General features: G+C 46.2%; 1 protein-coding gene across 1 annotated transcript in view; it reads right to left on the minus strand.

Annotated features, from left to right (window-relative positions):
- TTC7A (tetratricopeptide repeat domain 7A) overlaps window positions 1-11098 on the minus strand; it is a 2220458-nt gene that overhangs the window by 2096884 nt on the left and 112476 nt on the right. The gene's annotated exons all lie outside the window — the stretch shown is intronic.

Here is an 11098-nt window from a genome sequence, read left to right on the forward strand (position 1 = left end):
TGCTGACTTGTCTGTTTTGAAACAAGACTATTGTCAATCGCAATAAAATCAATATGCAGGTACAGGCGGGAGAAATAATTACTATACGAGCGGATTGCTTATGTTAAACTCAACCCTAGGCTGTCCAGTAGGATGCATGCAGCATCTTTCTGTGTATTACCTCTTTTGGTAAAACACGTGATGTTGCACACATTGTATAAGGTTAGAACTCACTCAATCTGCCTACGTGAAGCAAACTGTCAAAATAATATCACAAATTCCACTGTTTGCATGGAGCCTCCTCTTGCCCTTTCTATCTCGGAATGTATGGAGCAGGGCTTAAATCCCCTTAAAGCGCAGCTGTACTCCTACCATGGACCTCACAAACACTGTTTCTTCGTTCCTTCTTTAACTATTGCTGTCTACTTAAGATGTATGTCAAGTTGCAAGGTTCTGCCCAAGTAGTTAAGTACCTTTTTTTTTTTTTACTTGTGTGTGCAACGCTTGCACTTATATAATAACACTGAAGATGTTGACAGTATGGGGTATTAGAGCAAGTGTACGTCAAGAATTATAGCAACTTTTTTGTAAAGCAATGACCATGCAAACACTATTTTCAATTGTACCCCATATGCCATACTCAGATCATGGAACTAATGACAGCATCCAATGCAACGAGCATCCTCCCAAGGCCCATATCTGGGAAGCCCGTAAGCAGCAGCTTCACAACACTGACGTGTCAAAGCTGAACTTTTCTTTGTAGAAGTTGCTGTGTAGCTCACACATCTAACACTGACTACTCTCCACATGTTATGAATTAGTCACAAACTTGTGGTACATCATGCACCTCTGCTTCGTAAAGTGAGCTAATGTAGGGCCCAGTTTCTCTATAAGAGCATGGATTTTACTGCTGAAATTAATGGTCATCCAGGAGGCGGTGAAGCATCTTGAAGCAATTTGCGGTTGTAAAGGATTAATAGGGCCTCTGCCAGAAAAACAATAATTTTTAGCTTTTTACATTATAATAAGGTACTTCTGTTGTCCTTGGATTGTTTAAAGTACACATCGAAAGCATGCAATTGCCAAAGAAATTCCTTAGCAAGGGAGGGGTGGTCTGTCAATCGCATGTCGACCATGGTGCGGACGACAGAATGCGAAGATGTTTCTTTCTAGTATAATTCTGAAAGTGAGAGAATGCGCATATTGATCCCAGTTTCTGAAGAAAGCCTCACCTCCATAACAGTGACCCAGATCTGTTTCCATAACACTTTGGACTTGTAGGGTGTTTATGTTAATGTCTTGTGTATATTACGTACATGTTCTACAATCCTGCTTCTATCAATCTTAATGATTACACATTTTGAACATATGATATCTGGCATGTTCTCGAGTCATGCATTACTAACCCTTATCAATTTGAAATGTGCAACCCTGCGCCTCTTGGATCATCAGTTCTTGTGCTCCCATGGTGCAGTTTTGAAAAATCGATTGTTGCGTGGCTTATCAATTAACCCACTGCATTGCAGTGAGAAGGCAGGCTAGTCCACACACATCTTCCAGATGGGCTCCTTCTCACTCTGTACTGAGAACTGGATTTGGAATCGAGAAGGTTTGAGGCATTGGTAACCACTGCTTCTGGTCGGCGAGTGACACAGTGCTCCAGCAGTTTAAGTCAAGGTCTATCGGTTCGATTCAGTGACCTTGGTTATGGGTTTCAAGGAGCAGTGTTTGAGTTTGTTCCTTCGCTGTGAGTAGGTTGTTCAAGCCGAACAGGTTATGTGTTCCACTTGGCACAATGCAGCGGTGAGCCGTTTCAACAAGTGAGATGAAACGATAGTTCAGGTTTGATGGAGTATGAAAAGCAGCACCAGCAGGTCCCTACAGTTCATGTGCAGTGATCACAGTACAAATGCCATTCGACCGGTTTGATGTGGCAGAACTGGGAGGCTTTGCTGATTTGGTCCTCAGGTGATGTGAGACCCACTCCAAGGTCTGCTCTCCCAGCATAGGGAGGGTTAGTGCAGAGTGGCAGGTCTTGGTCTTCAGGAAGAGTCAACCCCAATGTGCCTTGGGAGTGGTAAGGGAGCAGAGCTGGCCTCTGCCTTGGATTACTCCTTCGCTTCAGTGGTTCAAGTCATTGATACGTTTGACTCTCTCAAAAGAGGCGCAGATAAATTCTTCCTCAGGTGTTTGTCCAAGAGTGAATCAATGAAGGAGTGGGTGACTCCCTCTTTTTTAGGCACAATCCCACAGATGATTGGACTAAAGGAAGCCTGTTTTAAAGTGTCCAATCCATGTCCTCAAGACAAGTGGTCTTTGCCTTCTGACATTATACTCAAAGTGCTGTGTGCTAAAGGAAGTGGAGGGGACACGAAGGAAAGAGAGATATAAAAAGAACAATATGGTGGAATCCACAGTCAGCTATGCTGATCTCCTGGGCTACACTAACTCTTCCCCTTCTCGTATCAATAGCATCAAATGCCCTTTGGTATTCAGCACCCTAGTTTGAAACTAGTCCTTTTGGGATGGGTGTATCCTTTGATTTCTGTTTCCCATTACAGCTCCTGCTGGGAGGCTGTCTTTCTGGAGAGAGGTGTTACGCAAACTCCCGGAGGATTAAAGGAGAGGCCTAGCCATTCATTTGCCTGTCCTGCAAGCTGAAGGGGCCAGGCTGTCTGTCACGCTCACCTGATTCCCACGGAGGCGCAGGTCTGGCTTCGAGTGCTGATGCTTCTTCAATGGTGAAGCACAGGACTCTGAAGATGGACTCACTGGCTCGCAGGAAAATTCCCCTGTGCGTGAAAAGGGAGTATTACCTACTGACGGAATAATGCTCAAGCCTCCTACTCCCTTCCAACCCTCCACGATACCCTTCCTCGATTCCCCGTGAAGTCTCACCTTAGGATCAGGAAGGATGAGCTCTCCATCCTGCTTCTGATGCAGGGGCGCGTTGAAACCCAGTTACTTCACTGGATTGAGGATTGATGGGAGTTCAAATAAGCTTGACCATTCAGGTAAGGCGCTGTAAGAGTTCTGTAGCAAGTTCAAAAGTTCAAGCTTAATAATAATGTTCATTGTCTTATTGCAGCAAGCGCTAACGCTTATGTCTTTTTCCCCTTAGGGGCCGGGGTTCGGAATGCCAGAGATATGGAGCCGACCCGAAGTGAAACGTGCAGTTTCAGTAAATGACAGGTAAGTTCTGGATGAGCGTTCGGGTAATGTCTTTGCATTCGCTCATTCAATGTCTTTGTCTTTTTTCCCCATAGGGGCCAGGGTCCGGAATGCCAGGAAGCGGCAGGACCCGAAATGAAATGGGAATTACCCAACAGGTAGTCTTAGAAGGAAACTGAGCTTTTCCTATTCCCTTCCTTCTCTCATCTTGTGTTCTTGTCTTTTTCTCTCTAGGCTCTGGGAAGTGGCTGCGGATCAGGATGATCGCTGCTGAAATGGAGGTGCCCAGGAAAGGTGAGTGAAATGCAGCGCTGCAGCGATCAAAGCGAAATGGTTTTAAAAATGATGTCTTCCCTTTCAGGATCGTTGGTGTGATGTCTCCGTGATGCAGCTTTAGCAGGTAAGGTCTTCTTTCTCCCCAATTCTCTCTTAGCAGGTGACCCAGGATGCTGACAGGCGTGGCTGAAGTCCAGATGCAGGAGCTGACACGGTGAGCGTCCAGCTGCGAGGAGCAGAACAACGCGAAGCAAGAGTTGCTGATCGGGCGTGGTTTAAATAGCTTTGGAAGAAGTTCCAGGGTGGTATCCTTCCACCGATCAGGTATGTATCCTTCCCCGACCACACCCAGGGAAAGTAGTCCCACAGGTAAAGTAGTTCCATTCAGGCCTCAAGAGGGCCTGGATGTAGCAACATGGTCTTCATCAGGTAAGTGCACATTAAAACACTTGAACACATGTCTAGCTTTATGAGCCTGGCGCCTAAGGCGCCAGGACAGGGGTCCAACATGAGCCTGGCGCCTAAGGCGCCAGGACTATGTCCAAAGGGCACCAGCTTGGGCCCGCTGGCACTTCCCTGGGGGAAATGATGCCTGCCTCTGGGGTTGCTGGGTCGGACCTGGCTCCTTGGAGGTAGGCATCATGACAGTACCCCCCCTTCAAGGCCCCTCCCAAGGTTGTTCCCTCCGGGGGTTTTGGCTTGTTCGGAAATCTCCAGTGGAACCTTTGTATTAATCGAGGTGCGTGAACATGGTTACTAGGCTCCCACGATCTCTCCTGAGGTCCATATCCCTTCCAGTCAACAAGATAGAAGAGTTTTGACTTTAACACCTTGGAGTCTAAAATATCTTTAACTTCGAATTCTAATTCCCCTTCAATTTGAACTGGGTCTGGAGGCTTGGACAGTCGGTCCCTGGTTGTACTGGCTTCAAAAGTGATGCATGAAAAACTGGATGAATACGCATGTTGGACGGTAAATCCAGTTTAAAGGCCATGGGATTGATTATAGCCTTGATGGGATAAGGTCCTATGAATCTGGGATTGAAGGTTCATGGGCCCTTGAGGGGTAAATGTTTCGTTGCTAGCCATACCTGGTCTCCTACTTGGTAAGGAGGAGTTTTACTTCAGTGCAAATCAGCGTTTTCTTTATACTTTTTCTTGGCTTGCTGTAAATGAGTTGCAGCTTCTTTGAAGGCTCGGGCTATTGTGGAATGCAAATTATTTACTGCAGGCATTTCCAGGGTCAGAGGTAGATCTAGGTCAGAGGTCCGAGGATGGTGACCATACAAAGTATAAAAAGGAGTTTGTCCGCTTCCAGAATGCACTGAATTGTTGTATGCATATTCTGCGATCCAAAGGATGTCTTTCCAATTTAACTCGAATTGGTGTAACATGCACCGAAGATATTGCTCGAGAGTCTGATTGGTTCTCTCGGTTTGTCCGTCGGTCTGGGGGTGGTGGCTGGTGGATAGCCGCACATCTATTTGTGCTAGTTGGCAACACTTCTTCCAAAAATGGGAGATAAATTGACTTCCACGATCCGAGACTAATATGGAAGGGAAACCATGTATGCAAACTATATTCTCCAGAAATTCCTTGGCCAAGGTGGAAGCTGAAGGCAAAGCTTTTAAAGGGATAAAGTGGGCCATTTTGGAGAATAGATCACAATTACCAGGATAGTGTTGTAACCAGCACAAGGAGGCAGGTCAGTTATAAAGTCCATTGACAAGGTGTGCCATGGTGCCGGTGGAATATCCAAGGGTTGAAGTTGGCCGGCTGGCCTTTTCTTTTGACCTTTGTTTTGGGCGCAAATTCTGCAAGACAATACAAAAGACTTTATGTCTTTTCTCCAAGAAGGCCACCAGAAGTGGCGTTTGATTTTTTCCTCCGTTTTAGCGATACCATGATGTCCTTCCATTAATGATTCATGATGATGGGCAATAACAAGTTCTTGAAATTCTTTACTAGGCAGAAACAACCGCTCCTGGAAGTAGGGTAAGTCATCCTTAACGATGTAATGAGGACCCTTTTGACTCCATTCCAGTAAGGCTGAAGAGTCTAGAAGTTGTTTTACTTGCCTTTGGATGTCCTCAATAGTTTGCAATGAAGTTAGGCCTAAGATTCTTTGTTCAGGTATGATTGGCACAGGTTCTAAACTCGAATTCGGTTCTTCCATGCCAATCCGGGATAAGGCGTCCGTTTTACCATTCTTGCAGCCAGGGCGATAGGTAATTACAAAATCAAATTCTGCAAAGAATAGAGCCCATCAGAGTTGTCGTGAAGATTGAGCTTTGGCCGTCTTTAAATACTGTAAATTTCTGTGGTCCGTAATTACGGTGATGGTGTGTCTTCCCCTGAGAAGGTAGTGACGCCAAGCCTTGAAAGCAGATTTAATAGCCAGTAACTCTTTGTCGGTAATTGCGTAGTTGATTTCAGGAGGAGAAAATTTCCTGGACCAAAAGGCCACAGGGTGTAGTTGGTTAGTTTCTGGGTCTCTTTGCGACAGGACAGCTCCCATGGCCGAACTGGATGCGTCGGTTTCCACAATGTAAGGGAGATCTGGGTGCGGGTGCTTCAATATAGGTGCAGAGGTGAATTTGGTTTTCAGGTCCTGAAAGGCTTGTTCGGCCTCAAGAGTCCATTCAAAGCGTTTGTTTTTCTTTAGGAGAGCTGTGATGGGTTGGACTGTTCGGGAAAATTCCGGGATGAATCTTCGATAGAAATTAGCGAAGCCGAGCATGCTCTGAACTCCCTTCACCGAGCTAGGAGATGGCCATTTGAGGATGGCGTCCACCATTCGCGAGTCCATTCTGACTCCTTGAGGTGTCAGGATGAATCCGAGAAACTCCACTTCTGTGGTATGAAAAACGCATTTTTCGAGCTTTGCAAATAGTCTGTGCTGGCGCAATTTCTCAAGAACTGCCCTAACATGTTTTCTGTGATCGAATTCTGAAGAAGAGTACACCAGGATGTCATCAATATAAACAATGACACAGACGTCGATAAGTTCCCGAAGAACATCATTCATAAAGTACTGAAAGGCGGCAGGTGCATTGCACAAACCGAAGGGCATCACCTGATATTCGAAGAGCCCAAATTTGGTGCGGAATGCAGTCTTCCATTCGTCGCCTTCTTTTAGACGCACCAGGTGATAAGCTCCTCGGAGATCTAACTTGGTGTACACACAAGCGTCTTTCACCTGGTCGATAAACTCAGGGATCAGGGGCAGAGGGTAATGATTCTTAATCGTTATTTGATTTAGGGCGCGATAGTCTATACATGTTCTAAGGTCACCCTCTTTTTTCGGCACGAAGACCAGAGCTGAGGAGACAGGAGACTTGGACGGGCGAATAAAACCATTGGCTAGGTACTGATCTAAATACTGACGCAAATGTAGGTTCTCAGGTTCCGTAAGAGCATAAATCCTACTACAAGGTAGTTGAGCATTGGGTACCAGATCGATTTGGCAATCATAAGACCGATGGGGAGGTAACGTGTTAGCCTGTTCCTTCTGAAAAACGTCTTGGAATTCTTGGTATTCTGACGGTAGCTGTACAGGGGTGGAAGTTGCTGAGGCTAGACCCATAACTGGATTTCTTGGGTAACAAGTTGGTTCACAATCAGGAAAACTTATCTTCTTTGCTCGCCAGTCAATTCTGGGATTATGTGTTTCTAACCAAGGAATTCCAAGAATTACTTGAAATTGTGGGGCCTTGATCACATCAAACACGATTGCTTCCCGATGTCCATCCTGACCCACCAGTGTCATTTCAACAGTGGAATGCTTTACAGGCCCTGAGGCTATTTCGGTTCCATCTACTGTAGTAATGACATCTTGGGTTACTTTCGGGCGGAAAGGGAGCTTAATCCTGGAAGCCAATTCACGGTCTATGTAATTTCCAATAGCTCCACTGTCGATGTATGCTTTTATAGCATGCAACAGCTGAGGCTGTTTTGGGTCCACGAGCACCATTGGCATGACAAAATGTGAGGTCAAAGAGTTTGTTTTCAAGCTCGGCAAGCGGACCCCTACGCTTGTCGGGCTAGGTCTTTTCCCGAATCAGGTGTCAATAAATCGTTATCAGTGGCTCCAACCACCTTCTTAGGTGGTTTAACTGGACAATTTCGAAGAAAGTGACCGGAAGTCCCGCAATACAGGCAAAGTTGCTTTTGCCGCCTTCTCTCTCGTTCCTTCTGCGTTAATGGTCCTTTAACACCTCCGATTTGCAGAGGTTCGGATACGTCGGTACTCTTGGAGTTAGCGTGGGTTTTGATCGGTACTCGGGTTTCGTACTTGAACCCATCTGCTTTTCTGTTATGAAGTCTGTGATCAAGTTGAACCACCAAGTCTATGTAGTCTGCGCAGTCCTGGGGTGGATCTACTATCTGAGCTAGAACATCCTTAAGCTCTCCACGCAGGCCTCGATGAAACAATGTGATCCTTTTGTTTTCTGGCCATCCAGTTTCCACAACCAGTCTATTAAAGGTGGCAACGTAGGACAGGAAATCCTGATTACCTTGTCGTAAGGATAGCAGTTCGTTATCAAGGGCCTGTCCTTGAGAGTTTCGAGCAAACAATCTTTCCATGCTGGCCTGGAAACCCTGAAAATTCTGGAGAATGGGATCATCCTGATTTACCAATGGAATAGACCAATCGGCAGCACTGCCACTGAGGTAAGATAGTATAAAGGCTACCTTGGTCTGGTCGTTTGGGAAGGCCCCGGGTCTGCATAGAAAGTGTAAACGACATTGGTTCATAAAGACAGCATATTTCTTGGGATCCCCCGCAAAACGTTCAGGCGGGGCCAAAGGCATGTGTTCAGGTAGATTGATTTGTACCCGGTTATTCAAACCCATTGATGTGGAAGTACCTCCGGAATTGGTTAAAGGAGTGTGCCCTGCCTGGGCCTGCAATAACCTTTTGGCCAGGCCATCTGTTCTTTCCTTGGATAGGATCAGTTCTCTTTTGAGAGCGTTAGTCTCCTGGCGGGCTGAGTGCACTTCTGCCCGTAATTCCCCCAAAAGCTGGGCCAGCTGATCTGTCTCGGAAGTCTTCATAGCGCCCGGGTGGGAAATTTTGGGTAGGCTTCGCGTTCTGTCACGCTCACCTGATTCCCACGGAGGTGCAGGTCTGGCTTCGAGTGCTGATGCTTCTTCAATGGTGAAGCGCAGGACTCTGAAGATGGACTCACTGGCTCGCAGGAAAATTCCCCTGTGCGTGAAAAGGGAGTATTACCTACTGACGGAATAATGCTCAAGCCTCCCACTCCCTTCCAACCCTCCACGATACCCTTCCTCGATTCCCCGTGAAGTCTCACCTTAGGATCAGGAAGGATGAGCTCTCCATCCTGCTTCTGATGCAGGGGCGCGTTGAAACCCAGTTACTTCACTGGATTGAGGTTTGATGGGAGTTCAAATAAGCTTGACTATTCAGGTAAGGCGCTGTAAGAGTTCTGTAGCAAGTTCAAAAGTTCAAGCTTAATAATAATGTTCATTGCCTTATTGCAGCAAGCGCTAACGCTTATGTCTTTTTCCCCTTAGGGGCCGGGGTTCGGAATGCCGGAGATATGGAGCCGACCCGAAGTGAAACGTGCAGTTCCAGTAAATGACAGGTAAGTTCTGGATGAGCGTTCGGGTAATGTCTTTGCATTCGCTCATTCAATGTCTTTGTCTTTTTTCCCCATAGGGGCCGGGGCCCGGAATGCCAGGAAGCGGCAGGACCCGAAATGAAATGGGAATTACCCAACAGGTAGTCTTAGAAGGAAACTGAGCTTTTCCTATTCCATTCCTTCTCTCACCTTGTGTTCTTGTCTTTTTCTCTCGAGGCTCTGGGATGTGGCTGCGGATCAGGATGATTGCTGCTGAAGATGGAGGCGCCCAGGAAAGGTGAGTGAAATGCAGCGCTGCAGCGATCGAAGCGAAATGCTTTTAAAAATGATGTCTTCCCTTTCAGGATCGTCGGTGTGATGTCTCCGTGATGCAGCTTTAGCAGGTAAGGTCTTCTTTCTCTCCAATTCTCTCTTAGCAGGTGACCCAGGATGCTGACAGGCGTGGCTGAAGTCCAGATGCAGGAGCTGACACAGTGAGCGTCCATCTGCGAGGAGCAGAACAATCCCGAAGCAAGAGTTGCTGATCGGGCGTGGTTTAAATAGCTTTGGAAGAAGTTCCAGGTATGTATCCTTCCACCGATCAGGTATGTATCCTTCCCCGACCACACCCAGGGAAAGTAGTCCCACAGGTAAAGTAGTTCCATTCAGGCCTCAAGAGGGCCTGGATGTAGCAGCATGGTCTGCATCAGGTAAGTGCACATTAAAACACTTGAACACATGTCTAGCTTTATGAGCCTGGCGCCTAAGGCGCCAGGACAGGGGTCCAACATGAGCCTGGCGCCTAAGGCGCCAGGACTGTGTCCAAAGGGCCCCAGCTTGGGCCCGCTGGCACTTCCCTGGGGGAAATGATGCCTGCCTCTGGGGTTTCTGGGTCAAATTGCAGACATGTTTGATATACTGATGTGGCTGCAATGGCTATTAGAGATGCTAGCCACCATACCCTAATTCAGGCATGGCTTCTACTTAAAGTTTACAACTACTACCAGGATAGCAACTTTAATAGTATTGTGGTTTGTGAGAGGTGCGTATCTTAAAAGCAGCTCCTTTGCTGAAATGACTTGGCTGTCAAGAGGGCACCTATAACCTCTGCGCCTGCACTGCGTCCCGGGGTAGCAGGCGCTGCAGATCGGGAGACTGATTCAGCAGGGCACAGGTGTACACTATGCATTTGGCATGGATCTTATGAAAGGGAGATTTGATTAGCAGATTACCCCTTTTGAGATTGCCCAAAATTGTTATTAATTTCATAAAAATCAAAAAAGCCAAGGCTTCTACACGCTTGCCTGATGGAAATCCGATACACACATCAATGCATGTTTTTTAAGCATATAACAGGAGTTCCTGTAACCAAACGTGGGGGATATTATTTTCCTAACTTTGGATGAATGATGGAATGCTAATATTTGAATCTGTGAATACAGATACCTGCAGCAGGTACACTAGGCATTGAAAGACCTTACCCCCTACAAAATAAATGTATACAAATGTTCCAGCCCATACATTCCCAGGTCCATCGCTTAGATGTGTGCCTATCCAGAATTAAAAAGAGAAATGTTGGTGGTCGATCGTTCTCTTCTGTAGTAGCAAATAAATGCAATGCTTTACATCTAGACCCCAGGTCTGATACCAATCCGATTCATTTTAGAAAACTTTTAAAGTCACATCAGTCCAATACAATCTTGCTGCTTCTATGGACCAGCCTACCAGACAACTTTTCCGTAACTCATTCTTTGGTTTGTCATCTCTTCTATAGCACCATAATGCCCTTGAGGTTACATGTTGCACTTTATAAACCTACTAAATGAAATGTAAAAGATATAAGAAATATCACTGTGCCACCACTGTGTTCTAGTTAACAAGGGAAGAAAGCGAAGCCCATGTGGGTTACAAGCTGCCGGTGTCACAAAATAAACCCTCCCCCATAATAAAGTCTCCCCTCGGAGATTTTATTCTGAAATAAAGTCTCCCCTGGAGAATGTATTCTGAAATGGAATCTCCCCCTGTGAAATAAATTCTCCCCCAGGACAATAAATTAATTTCCTCTCATTTTGAACCCTTCACCAT

Source organism: Ambystoma mexicanum, chromosome 4q (genome assembly GCF_040938575.1).
Source record: "Ambystoma mexicanum isolate Mex_15411 chromosome 4q, UKY_AmexF1_1, whole genome shotgun sequence".
Lineage (NCBI taxonomy): Eukaryota > Metazoa > Chordata > Amphibia > Caudata > Ambystomatidae > Ambystoma > Ambystoma mexicanum.